We start from the raw sequence: 13,947 nt of genomic DNA on the forward strand, positions 1-13,947 counted from the left end.
TCTTAACAACTGCACCACCAGGGCTCCACCTGGTGTTGGATCATTGGTGCACCTCCCCACACCCTCTGGGGTGGGATATTCTGGCAGCCCAGGGCTCACAGACTCAGCGTCTGATTGCAGGTCCTCCTCCTTATCTGCAGGACTTTCTGGTCTGTCTTTTTCTTTATGAGGGTCCAGACATACCCAAGACTGGTGCCCCCTCAGGAGTTTTTTTTTTTTTTCCTTTCTTACTGTTGTAGTTTAAGTGAAAGTTTACAATTCAAGTTAGTCTCTCATACAAAAATTTATACATACATTGTTATGTGACCCTAATTGCTTTCCCTATACTGTGACAGCACACTCCTCCTTTCCACCCCTGATTTCCCGTGTCCATTCAACCAGCTCCTGACCCTCTCAGCCTTCTCATCTCACCTCTGGAGGAGCTGCCTATTTAGTCCCATGTATCTACTTGAGCTAAGAAGCACACTCTTCACGAGTATCATTTTATGTCCCATAGTCCAGCCTAATCTGTCTGAAGAGTTGGCCTCGGGAATGGTTTTAGTTCTGGGTTGACATAGAGTCTGGGGGCCGCACTTTCTGGGGTTCCTCCAGTCTCAGACCATTAAGTCTGGTCCTTTTACTAGAATTTGAGTTCTGCACCCCACCTTTCTCCTGCTCCATCAGGGACTCTCTGTTGTGTTCCCTGCCAGGGTAGCCATTGGTGGTAGGTAGGCACCATCTAGTTCTGGTCTCAGGCTGATGAAGTCTCTGGTTTCTGTGGCCCTTTCTGTCTCTTGGGCTAATAAGTTCCTTGTGTCTTTGGTGTTCTTTATTCTCCTTTACTCCAGGTGGGTTGGGACCAATTGAGGAATCTTAAATGGCTGCTTACTAACTTTTAAGACCCCAAACGCCACTTACCGAAGTAGGATGCAGAACATTTTCTTGATAAACTTTGTTATGCCAGTTGACCTAGATGTCCCCTGAAAGCATGGTCCCCAGACCCCCGCCCCTGCTACTCTATCCCTCGAAGTGTTTGATTGTATTCAGGAAACTTCTTAGCTTTGGTTTAGTCCAGTTGTGCTGACTTCCCCTGTAGTGTGTGCTATCCTTCCCTTCCACCTAAGATAATTCTTGTCTACTATCTAGTTAATGAATAACCCTCACCCTCTCTCCCCATCCTGGTAACCATCAAAGAATGTTTTCTTCTGTGTTTAAACCTTTCTTGAGTTCTTATAATGGTGGTCTTATACAATATTTGTCCTTCTGTGACTGACTAAATTCACTCAGCATAATGTCCTCCCCTCAGGAGTATTTTTCCGGCCTGATCTGGGGAGGTGTCTGTCTGGCCCCGTTGCCTTGGAATACTTGCGGTGCACACCCTGAATGGAAATTTCCAGCAGTCCCTTTCCTCACGAACTCTGGAGTCCATAGCCTGTGGCAAAAGCATCATGAGTCAATCCCTATTTGGTTTTAGTCCCTGCTAAGTAATCCTGGGAAAATTCTGTTTTCTGTGTCCCCCAATTAACCTCGCTTATGACCCACAGGCTGCAGCAGCCCCTCGGTGCTCATTTCCTCTCTCCACCCCACCCCCCGCACCTATGGCACCAAGCAGACGAGGGGGACTGCAGCCTAGTTAAGGAGGCCAGATTTACCTAGTCTGTAACAAGTGTTTGTTTAATGGCATAAACAGGGGGAAGCAGATGTTATGGAAATGTAAAGATAGGAACAGTCAGGCCTCCTGTGCTGTGAGGGCAGTGGGGGGTTGGAGTATTGCAGAGAAGGGATGATGGTGGAACACAAATGGAGAACCCCAAAGGGTTGAGCCTCAAAGGGAAACTGACAGTCATGTCAGCCCCAAATTCCTTCTGGAACAGCGTAAGATGTCAATACATAAATTGGCCTTCTTCACCATCACACACTCACTTTTCTCTTGAACTGCGTTTTATCTAATAGAGAAAGGGTCACTGGAGCCTTAAGGAAGATGCTGGGATGTCCTCACTGCCCCTTTGCTTAGCTAAACCTTCTGAGTATCTGGGTAGACCCCTTCTCTGGGAACGGCTTTACCGCAGCAGCCAGCAGCGTCTCACTGAATGACTAGTGGAGTGTGGTGGTTCACCACCATGCTCTTCCACTTGGTTGGTCTCTTAACCTTGTGTCTTCTCTGGCTCCATTGCCTGAGCTCCTGGGGCTTCCTCTGTCTGCTTGCAGAGCCTCCAGTGAGTGTGTCCATGGCTGCCGCCCTGTCACCTCCCTGCATCTCAGAGCTGTTACAAAGAGGTGTGACACAGCTGTATCCTGCACCCGGTGGGCCAGCCCCCATGCCCCCTCTTCAGAATGCTCTCTGAAGGGTCAGATTCCTATGAAATCCGAGTTTCTCTCCAAACCCTCTTCTTGTGCTAGAAGCTGTTGTAGTCCATAATGTCTGAAATGAGTCAATTGTTGGCCTGGCCCCAGGCACGTTTTTATTAAACAGAAATTTTCTCTGTAATGGGATTTGTCATCACATGTTCTGTGGATCCTCACCATGACCTATGCATTATTGCTGCAAGCTGTGTTCATTTTAATTGGTGGAAGCTATGGGAAGACTTTTTCAATATGTGTATTTTGCTGTCGGAGCCCCTGCCTGGTGCAAATGGTTGATATGCTCTGCTGCCAACCTGAAGTTTGGAGGTGCCTCAGAAGAAAGTCCTGGTGATCTACTTCCAGAAAATCAGCTACCAAAAACCCTATGGAGCACAGTTCTACTCTGTGGGTTCACCATGAGTTGGAGTCCCCTCGAGGGCAACTGGTTTAATTTTGCTGTAAGCAACAGATGTGTTCCTAAAAGACTGCACATCAACCTTATGTTTGTAAGACTTGATTACCAACCATGTGTCAAGCACCTGCAATGTATGCACCACATATTTTAGACGCTGGTGATTTAAAGATGAAGAAGATACAGTCTTGCCCTCCAGAGAACTCATAATGTAGAAGGGAATATATGTGTGAAAACAGTTTACCTAACCCTGGATTACAGCTATGATAGACGTGTTTAAAGCACTATGAGAGCAAAGGTCCTGGGACCATTAATTTTTCCAGAAGAGACCTGTATGGTGGGTGGGGGGGTTGGGGTCATGTCTTGATCTGGCCCTAGAAAGCCAAGTAGGAGTTTTTAAGCAAGACCAATGAGAAAGGGCTTGCCAGGCAGAGGGACCAGCATGTGCAAACGCACAGAGTTGTGAAAGGGCAGAGGTAGAGCAGAAAAGGTAGATGGTAGCCAGGTTATGAAGGATCTTGAGTGACATACGGAAGAGTTTATGCCATGAAGAATGGGGAATGCAGGGCAGTTCTTAGGCAGGAGCAGGGCTTAGTGGATCTGGGTTGTGGCTCGCTGGCTGTGACTGCTATGCGGAACAAGTTTGAGAAATGAGGCCAGGGATGCTCCCTAGAATGCCCAGGCTCTGGCCTCAGAAGTGGAGGGAAGAGGAGAGGATTCCAGGGTTTCTAGTTTGGGCGCCAGGATGGAGAGGGTTAACATCACCTGGTTTCGTGAATGGAAGAGGAAGAGCAAATTGGGCAAGTAGAGAGAGAACCCATGGTGACCCCATGTTGTTGTTAGTTGCTGGTGAGTTGGTCCCTGACACATGGCGGCCCCATGCATAATGGAACGAAAGGCTGCCCGGTCCTGCACCATCCCCACAATGCGGCTCGGACCATTGTGACCCATAGGATTTTCAGTGGCTGATTTTTGGAAGTAGATTGCCAGAACTTTCTTCCTAGTCTGTCTTAGTCTGGAAGCTCCACTGAAACCTGTCCAGCATCATAGCACCACACAAGCATCCACTGACAGATGGGTGCTGGCTATACTTGAGATGCTTTGGCCAGGAATCAAACCTGGGTCTCCTGCATGGGAGGCCAGAATTCTACCACTGAACCACCACTGCCCTCAGAGGGAGAGTGTAGGATTTGCTAAGGGAGGAGGTGACTGAGGATCCCAGGTGCAGCATGCATCGGTGACTGAGCACGGGTGTGGCTGGAGCAGAGGCTGGGAGTCATTGGAGCCTGGGCAAAGCTGGGAGCAGATGAGATTGCCTAGTGAGATCCTGGCATGTTAAATGAAGGAGGGAGATCCATGCTTCAAGGAATGTATATGAATATGTGACAAAATAAAAACTCTTGTGTAAAACACGTGCTGTTTGTAATGCAGGTGCTTTCATATATTGAAAGGCCTTTACAGGGACCCACCTGGCCAGCAGGCCTCTCAGCTGCTCGTCTCGCCAGTCTTTTGAAACAACGGCACACCCGCTGCTGCCATGTTTTCCTGGATGACTCATTCTTTCTGTGCTCAAGCAATTGCAGCTGTGCCTCTTGTTTATGATTTCTTTGTCCCCTCATGTTTACAGACTTGATCTTATGCTGCTAGCACCGGTGTCTTAGGGAGTGTTGCCGTCGGGGAATTACAGCACATTCCCTTTGGTGTGTGCCTGTTTCTATCCGAGGGCAAGCTTTGGTTTTATATTTTACCCAAACCTCCTGGTCGCCCCCTCCCATCCAGGAGGGCTGGGCTGGGCCCTGCGCAAAGTAACCATAGCAACACATCTAAAACAGCCCTGCACATTGGCTCAGGCCCACAGGCCTGAGCATGGCCTCTCCTTGCTTCTTCCTCCCCTGCCTTCTCCTTGGACCTCTGTTGTTAGCCGTGAAACACACACCACTGTCGTTCTCTCATTCCTCACTATATCTCTTCTGTTGGTTTTTCACACTGTACTTTTCTGAGTTCTAGGGAAAAAGCCATGAACAAGAAATAAGGAGTGAAGGGGGTAAACAAAAATCTCTGCCTTCATAGAATTTATGTTTTAGAGGAGGGGTCAGACCAGTAAAAAATAAGTAAGAATATCAAAAGTGATTTAAAGAAGCAAATAAATAGGTGTCTTAAAATGTAGTAATTGGTTATAGAAAAATAAAACGGGACCTGAGATAGGGAGTGCTCAGCCGGGATTTACAAATTTCAAGCAGGGTGGACGTGGAACATCTTCCTATAGCAATCCAACATTAAGATTACTACCCAAATGAGCTTATCTGATAGGCGTGGAGCCAGAAGAACAGAAAATGAAAATGTTGGTGGATCCACAGATATTTTGTGCCCAGCTGCTTTCCTATTTTTGTTCCCCCTCAATCTTCTCCCACCCCACCTCTAGCATAAAAGAAACTACATTAGTGCAAATGGTTAACACGCTTTGCTGCTAACCAAAAGGTTGGAGGTTTGAGTCCACCCAGAGGCACCTTGGAAGAAAGTCTTGGCAATCTACTTCAGGAAAATCAGCATTGAAAACCCTATGGAGTACAGTTCTACTCTGACACACTTGGGGTCACCATAAGTCAGTTGACTCAACAGCAACAGATTACTGATTACATTAACCAAAAGGAATAGAACTCAAGGAAAAGGAAAACAGAGACTCTTTTAGCAAAATAATATGTGAGAGAGAGCTCTTTCTCACTCCAGATGGATCTCTTCTAAGCCTGTTGTGTGGATGCCCCACCCATCCAGACGCAAGGCTGATGGACTGAGTGGTGTCCGCCAGGCGCCAGGCTAAGGAAAAAGAGATGTAGCTCCCTGGTCAAAAGGGGAGTGTGATCCCTAAAGCCTGGGGTGCCTTAGAGTGACTGGATCAAAGACCCACACATACTCAAGGTCTGAGGGAGGGTTAAATAGAGTTCAGAGGCGACTCCTCAACTTCACGCACCTGTGGACTCTGATGGAGCAGAGCATGCAACTTGGGAACAACCCTTTATATATTCTCCCTGTGTGTGGCCTGGCAGGCTAACAGTAAGTTTGCCTAATGATGGACTGCACTGGCGTTTTCATCCATTTTTTACACAACTGTTTGGGGTACCATTTACATATAGCACAGTTTACCTGTAAAATCAAGGGTAGACCCATCAATGGTTCCCAAACCCGGCTGTATGTCAGGATCACTTGGTGGTTTTCAGAAATACAGCTTCCAGGGCCTCACTCTGGGACATCCTGATCAGCGGGTCTGGGCTTGGGCCTGGGAATCTGTGTTTGAGCTTTATAACCAGCCAGTTTGAGAACCACTGAACCCATTGATTGCTGTGGGTCCTTCTTCCTGCATCTGATGACCCCCAACATGCTTAGGCATCACTTATGGAGCCATGAGGGAAAACTCAGAGGCAGTGACAGCCAGTGAACACAGTGGCTGGGAATGCCTCCTGGACACCAGGTCCCCTGTCCAGGCAGAACGTATTCACCACCTTCCCTGCCTTTGGTGAGGGGGCATCTCCTCTGCAGGGGAACTAGCTACTCTCCCTGAAGGAAGTGCCTGCGTTCAGGGCATGTTGTTGTTAGCTACTGTCGAGTCACCCCCGACTCATGACCACCCCATGCAGAAAGGAACGAAATGCTGCCCAATCCTGCACCATCCCCATGATCCATTGTGGATCGGACCATTGTGATCCATAGCGTTTTCTTTTTTTTTCTCCAGTGGGTTTAGGTTCAAAACCAGTGTCATTGAAACTTTGCTATGAACATTTCTTATAAGAGGGTGAAATAGGGAACTGTAATTTTCAGCATTTTGTCATTTTCTCCATATCAACAATGTCAGCTTTTGCATCCTTTGCAGCTATTACCCCAACCCTTTATTGGTGTACTACTTCTAATCTGATAGCATTTTATTCATGATTGATTGTTAAAATGAGTACGTTACCAGGAAGTAATGTGCAGAGTAAGGGAATATGAATATTTTGGTAGCTGTTACATCTAATGGGTCTCTATGAATTGGAATCAACTTGAGGGCAATGGGTTTGGGGTTTTTGGTTTATTTATTTTTATTATTGTACTTTAGATGAAGGTTTACAGAAAAAACTAGCTTCTCATTAAACATTTACTGCACATATTGTTTTGTGACATTGGTTACCAACCCCACGACGTGTCAATACTCTCCCTTCTCAACCTTGGGTTCCCTATTACCAGCTTTTCTGTCCCCTCCTGCCTTCTAGTCCTTGCCCCTGGGCTGGTGTGCGATCCATAGAGCTTTCAATGGTTGATTTTTTGGAAGTAGATCATCAGGCCTTTCTTCCTAGTCTGTCTTAGTCTGGAAGCTCCACTGAAACCTGTTCAGCATCATAGCAACACACAAGCCTCCACTAACAGATGAGTGGTGGCTGTGCATGAGGTGCATTGGCCGGGAATCAAACCCGGGTCTCCCATATTGAAGGGGAGATTTCTGCCTCTGTACTATCACTGTCTGCCTGTTCAGGACACAATAACCCCAAGATAGAGGCCTCCCCAACAACCCCCTCCCACAGGAAGTGGCCCGCACAGACCTGGTGCCCAGTAGATACGGGGAACACGGATGGTCTGCTCCCGTGATGTGTTGGCCCACTGCACACTCATTCACTGTGTTTGCCAAGGAGTCAGGAAGGACCATAACTCATTGATTAAACGTTTGCGTGCTCCTGTGTGCCATGTGCCAGAGATGAGTAAAATATGGTCCCTGGTCTTGAGGAATTCACAGTCTGTGAGGGAGACAGATAATTATAACAACACAGTATTAAGAACAGTCCCATCTGAGCATGGCTGGACACCAAACCCACCCAGAAGGGCCGGAAAGGCTTCTTGAAGGAGGATTCAGAATTTGGCCAGATGAAAGTGTTGGGCAGGGCCAAGTGAGTGGTAAAGGCATTCCATACTGATAGTTCTGCTTGAGAAAATTGTAACAGCCAACATGTATTGAGGGCTTCCTACATGCCAGGCTCCAAATGTTTTACTACATTAACTATTTATTCCTCACAACTATTGTGGTAAGCAGAATAATGTCCCCTCAAACACACACGACCCTCAACGAGATGGATTGACACAGTGGCTGCAACAATGAGCTCAAGCATAATGACGGTTGTGAGGATGGCGCATGACCGGGCAGTGTTTTGTTCTGTTGTACATAGGGTCGCTATGAGTCAGAATCAACTCAACGGCACCTAACAACAACAACAACAAATCCACACGAAGATATTCATGTCTGAATCCCTGGAACCTGTGAATGTCGCCTTATGTGGCAAAGGGGACTTTGCAAGTAAAGGATCTTGAGATGGGGAGGTTATCATGGATTATCTGGGTGGGCCCAGTGTAATTGCAGGGTCCTTATAAGTGAAAGAGGGAGGCAGGAGTTAAAGTCAGGGAGAGATTGGAAGATGCTCTGCTGCTGGCTTGGAAGATGGAGGCAGCGGCCACGAGCTAAGGAATGCAGGAGGCCTTCAGAAGCCAGAAAAGGTAAAGAAATGGATTCCCCCATAGAGCCTCCACTGGTAACCCTGCTGACACCTTGGTTTCAGCCTAGTGAGACCCATTTTGGACTTTGACCTCCAGAACTGTAAGATAATAAATTGTATTGTTTTAAACCACTAAGTTAGTGATAATTTGTTACAGCAGTAATAGGAAGCTAATACAGCTATTATTCTCCCCATTTTGCAATTGAAGAGAAAACAGGTCCAGAGTTAAAAAAAATAAAAACCAACAGTTGCCATGGTGCTGATTCCAACTCATAGCGACCCCATGTCTGTCAGAGTAGAACTGCACTCCATAAGGTTTTCAGTGGCTGATTTTTTGGAAGTAAATTGCTAGGCTTTCTTCCAAGGTGCCTCTGGGTGGACTCGAATCTCCAAGCTTTCAGTTAGCAGCCAAGCGTTAAAGTTATAGCAGTAGGTAGCAGATCCAGGATTCAAAACTCAGCCATCTGGTTCCAGATCCTGCACTCACCCATTCTTGCTTCACGATGCTGTCTCTCGTGCCGAAAACCAAATAACCAAACACCTTGCCATTGAGCCAGTTCCAACTCATGACAACCCATGTGTTAAAGAGTAGAACTGCTCCATAGAGTTTTCTTAGCAGTAGTCTTTACAGAAGAGATCACTAGGCCTTTCTTCCGCAGAACCCTTGGGTGAGTTCAAACCGCCAACCTTTCGGTTAGTAGTCGAACGCAAACAGTTTACACCACCTAGGGCCTCTCATGTCTAGGAGGGATTAAAAAGTGGCCATCGAGGACTGTCGGAGCTTCTCCGGGGGGAGGCGGGAGAGGAGGCTGGCCAGGTGGGCAGGGGCCTGGGGCCTGAAGCCCTTCCCAGCCAAGCTGAGGGACCGGCCCGCACGTGTTTGCCTTGCTCCTTTGTCGTCTGCCCAAGACAATTCCGGACTGTGAGTGCCCATAAGGCAGAGCCTGCTTCCCAGACCCACCCTCCAGCCACTGGACGCCAGATGCAGACTGGGCCCTATGAGGATAAAAATCTCTCTTCTTTCTCTCCATTATCAGGTGGCTTTAGAGCATCGCCCTGTCCAGGTGGCTAAGGGCGGATATCTGGTTAAGTGCAGAACCTTATACATTTGAAATCTTCCTGTTTCCAAATATCTGTTCTCACTCCATAGCTCCTTTATTCATTCTCATTCTTTTGATCTTTTATATAAAGCAACTCCCATCCCTCATCCTTTAACTGAGATAAGTGGTCAGAGGATATTTTAGCAATATTTTTAAATTAAAATATATATGTATATTAGACACAGTAAGTTCCTATTTACCTGAAACAACTACTCCAAGTACATCTGCTTCACTTATATTCTAAGCATTTTATAGGTTGTGCTTGGATTTTCAAAGGGGCAATAGCTTGTTGGTTACTAAGAGCACCCATGTACCCTGCCTACTTGATCTTCATAAGGAATACTGGGAGGCAGGTATTTTTTTATTATTATTATTTTTTTTATTGTGCCTTAAGTGAAAGTTTACAATTCAAGTTAGTTTCTCATACAAAAATTTATACACAGTTATGTGACCCTAGTTGCTCTCTCTATACTGTGACAGCGCACTCCTCCTTTCCACCCTAGATTTCACGTGTCCATTCAACCAGCTCCTGACCTTCTCTGCCTTCTCATCTCACTGCGCATATAGTCTTATGTATCTACTTGAGCTAAGAAGCACAGTGTTCACGAGTATCATTTTATGTCCCATAGTCCAGTCTAATCTTTGTCTGAAGAGCTGGCCTTGGGAATGGTTTTAATTTGGGGCTAACAGAGAGTCCAGGGGTCATGTCTTCTGGGGTTCCTCCAGTCTCAGTCAAACTATTAAGTCTGGTCTTTTTACTAGAATTTGAGTTCTGTACCCCACTTTTTTCCTGTGCTGTGAGGTACTCTCTGTTGTGTTCCCTTTCAGAATGGTCATTGGTGGTAGCTGGGCACCATCTAGTTCTTCTGATCTCAGGCTGATGCAATCTCTGGTTTATGTGGCCCTTTCTGTCTCTTGGGCTGATGTTTTTCTTGTGTCTTTGGTGTTCTTCATCTCCTTTGCTCCAGGTGGGTTGGGACCAATTGATGCATCTTAGATGGCTGCTCACTAGCTTTTAAGACCCCAGACACTACTCACCAAAGTGGAAGGGAGGCAGATATTTTGACCTGTTTTTGAATGAGGAAACTGAAGCAGACAAGTGTCATAATTTGGCCAAGGCTCACAGCAGAGCCAGGGTGAAAACTCGGGGCTTCCACTTCAATCTCCACACTTTTTCCATTGCATTATATTGCCTCTTAAGGGGAAAAAGGCCCCAAAGCACCCCTCCAAGAAAATAGGGTACCACATTCCAGCTCAGATACGTCCTTCTCAAGTGCAGAAGCACAAATCCTAGGCCATCTACACTGCCACCACCTTTGCTTCAGAGGGTTCATGAGAGTCCTGGGCCCGTGGCATGAGAGGGTCTGGTCAGGGAGGTGTCCTGTTGGAGGATCCACAGCTGTGTGTGCCCATCTGTTGGCGAGAGGCCCTGGAAAAGCATGGCGTTGGCCTGGTGGTGTGCCCAGATGGCTACAGACTGCCTGCAGGCCTGGACTTCCACTCCGACAACAAAGAGTTGGGCAGGCCTGCTTCTCAGCACTAACTGCTTCCCTCTACGCGTAGTGCCAGGTTCCAGGCCCCAGGTTATCCTATCCTGCTCTCCTGCCTCATCCCAACACAGATGCCCCAGTGACAGGTCAGTCGTGGCCTTTCTCTGTTCTCTTTCTAGTTGTCCTTGGGGGTCCTTGCTTTCTGAGAGCCTTGTCTTATAGGAGAGTCTTCCCCATATAAATCAAAAGCTTTGGCATCCACATCTTCCTGAGAGCTTTAAGAAGCCACGTTGGAAATAAAAAGCAAAATGCCTCTGTCTCTTTCTACTTCTGCAATTGGATGTCTCTGCCTGGCCACAGAAGGGTTAGGTACAAGGATGTATAGAGAGAAAAGCACATGCATTCTCCCTCTACAAATAGGTGGAACGCTAGTTTATCCCCACCCCAGTCTGAGCTCACCTGTTCAGTGAGAGGAAGGGGTGTCCCCTGGCAGAAGAGGAAGGCTACCAGAATTCTTGACTGCTAACTGATTAGTTAAAGGTGGTTAAGTTACCTCCCCTCTCCTGGCCTTCAGCTTCCTCAAGGTGGTCCCCAGCCTGGGGCCTCAGAACCACTGCATGAGGACTCTGAATCCAGGTCCAGGTCCACACCAGGAACCCTGTGTAGACTGAGTGCAGAATGTCACGTTTATATACTGCTAATTTGCAAACCTACATAGATGCCTTTGCAATTTATAAAATAAAAATGAATTTAAATGTATTGCTGAATTAATCAGTTTTTGTTACTTTATATCTTCTGAGTCAACAGATATTAAAAGTCCTGTCATAAGGGAGGCTGCAATTTTTTTTTTCCAATTTTGAAAAGAATCTTCATTCTTTAAAGCCATTGGAACAATGGTCTGCGAAATCCCTTCCATTTCTAGTATACATTAACAATATCAAGTTGTGGTTAATTTTTCTGATATACCATAAATGTATTCACTGTCTATCTTTTTCTGTATTGCCTTCATGTATCAGCTGCTGGCTTCAGAGCAGGAAGTATCTTGAAGCAGCCTTACTCCTTCCACAACGGCAATGAGTAGAACTTGCTAGGGAATTTTCAGAGGATGGGTCTTCCCAGTATATGAATAAAGGGTGTATGGATTGAATTGTGTCTCCCCAAAATATGGGTTGAAGTCCCGTCTTAGTCATCTAGTGCTGCTCCAACAGAACTACCACAGGTGGACGGTTTTAGCAAAGAGAAGTTTATTCTCTCACAGTCCAGTAGGGTAGAAGTCCAAATTCAGGGCATCAGCTCCAGGGGAAGGCTTTCTTTCTCTGTCGGCTCTGGAGGAAGGTCCTAGTCATCATCAGTCTTCCCCTGGGCTAGGAGCAGAAACCTCAGGTCCAAAGGACACACTCTGCTCCCAGTGCTTCTTTCTTGGTAGTATGAAGTCCCCATTTGTCTCTGCTTGCTTCTGTCTTTTATATCTCAAAAGAGATTGGATTAAGACACTATCTAATCTGGTAAACCTCATCAGCATAACCTCATCACAGTGATAGAATTTACAACACATAAGGAGATCACATATAACCTCATTATAGTGATAGAGTTTACAACACATAAGGAAATCACATCAGATTACACAGTCAGACAGTATTGGGAATCATGACCTAGCCAAGTTGCTACACACATTTTTTAGGTGTCTTAGTCATCTAGTGCTGCTCTAACAGAAATACCACAAGTGGATGGTTTTAACAAAGAGAAATGTATTCTCTCACAGTTCAGTAGGCTACAAGTCCAAATTCAAGGCATCAGCTCCGGGGGAGGGCTTTGTCTTCTCTGTTGGCTGTGGGGAAAGGTCCTTGTGATGCATCAGTCTTCCCTTGGTCTGGGAGCATCTCAGCACAGGAATCTAGGTCCAAAGGACGTGCTCTGCTCCCAGCACTGCTTTCTTGGTGGTATGAGGTTCCCATGTGTCTCTGCTCGCTTCTCTCTTTTATATCTCAGAAGAGATTGGATTAAGACACTATCTAATCTTGTAAACCTCATCACAGTGATAGAGTTTACAACACAAAGAAATCACATCAGATTACACAATCATACAATACTGGGAATCATGACCGAGCCAAATTGACAGATATTTTGGGGGGACACAATTCAATCCATGACAAGTCCTAACCCCTATTCCTGTTTGGAAATTGTGTTTTGTTATGTTAATGAGACCATACCAGAGTAGAGTGGATCCTAAACCTAATCCCTTCTGAGAAGTATCTTATAAAAAGAGAAGAATTGACACAGGCACACACAAGGGGATTGGCAGTGTATGCAGACCAGTCCAGGGAGACTAAGCTCACCCACCTCTGTTGCCAAATTGTGTGGTGGACAACAAATCCCACTCCACACATCACCTGTATCCTGTGGAAATCTCAGCTTCCCTTCTCTGTTCAGTTTAGATTCCAGCTGCCCATACAGCCCTTCTCTCATCCCCAGCCACCCAGGTACCAGCTGCAAACTCTGGAGTCCACAGGGCTCCCCTGACTTCAGACCAGTCAGCCCACACTACTCCTTTAGGTCCTATAATTCGTTGGAATGACTCACAGAGCTCACAGGAAACACCATACCTGCAATAACAGCTTTAATATAACAAAAAAAGGTTGCAAATGAAGAGATGCATAGGACAAGGTCTGGGAGGGATCTCAGTGCAGAGCTTCCATCCCAAGGGGATAACGCTATCCTCCGGAGAGCAGGTATTTGCTCTTACCAAACAGGAAGTTCCATCTGAGCCCTAGAGATCAGGGTTTTATTGAGCTCACCATGTGGCTTGATAGATTACATCATGCCCTCAGAGGCTAGTCAACATTGGGCCCGCAAGTGGTCCCTGTTGGCCTGGTCAGCCCCTACTCATTAGCCTCAGGTGTTGGTCCAGCTGGAAAGAACTGAGAACAAAAGACCAAACTGCTTGCTGCAAGGTGATTATCCATACCTTGCAGGGGGAGACAAGTGCCAAGGAATGCCCAGGGCTGCCAACAAGGAAGGATCTCCCCTAGAGCTGATGCCCTGATTTGGACTTCTAGCCTCCAAATCTGTGGGACAGTATATTCCTGGTCTTTAAAGCCCCCCAGCTAGTGGTA

This window comes from Trichechus manatus, unplaced genomic scaffold (genome assembly GCF_000243295.1).
Source record: "Trichechus manatus latirostris isolate Lorelei unplaced genomic scaffold, TriManLat1.0 scaffold00021, whole genome shotgun sequence".
Classification (NCBI taxonomy): domain Eukaryota; kingdom Metazoa; phylum Chordata; class Mammalia; order Sirenia; family Trichechidae; genus Trichechus; species Trichechus manatus.